Source organism: Geospiza fortis, unplaced genomic scaffold (assembly GCF_000277835.1).
Source record: "Geospiza fortis unplaced genomic scaffold, GeoFor_1.0 scaffold658, whole genome shotgun sequence".
NCBI classification, from domain to species: Eukaryota; Metazoa; Chordata; class Aves; order Passeriformes; family Thraupidae; genus Geospiza; species Geospiza fortis.
Genome location: NW_005054674.1, coordinates 63,225 through 63,786, shown reverse-complemented (window position 1 = coordinate 63,786; position 562 = coordinate 63,225).

The window sequence follows — 562 nt, the reverse complement described above, 5'->3', positions numbered from 1 at the left end:
TGGAGACAGATTCCTGGATATTCAGCCCGGAGAAGGGAGATGTAACAGTCTAAAGCAGACGAACAGAAAGAAGTGGACAGTCCTGGGTGCCTGCTGACAGTTTCCTGCTCCGCTGGGAATCGCTGCTGTGCAGGAGGACGTGCCTGCTTGGGCCAAGAAAGAGAAACAACAGGTTATCCAAAAAAGCGAAACAGCATCCGAAAAATAACAGGTATCCAAAAATAACCTAAAAATCCGAAAAACAAGAGGGTATTTTAAAAAATAAAAATAATACCAAAAAAAATAGCGGGTTATCCAAAACCAGCAGGTTCTCCACAGCTGTCCTGGAGGAAAGGGGAAAGGAAAAGGAAAAGGAGCCCTGATTTCCTGCCGCCTGTCCCCCAGCCTCGCCCACTCCAGAACCAGGAGTGCCCTCCTAGCGCCTGTCTGGGGCTGCAGTCTGCCTCTCTCACTGACTGCCCGCCCTGGGCTCCCAGGGCCGGGACACAGATCCGGAACCGGCGGGTTTTACCCCGAACCGGCGGGTTTTACCCCGAACCGGCGGGTTTTGCCCGGAACCGGC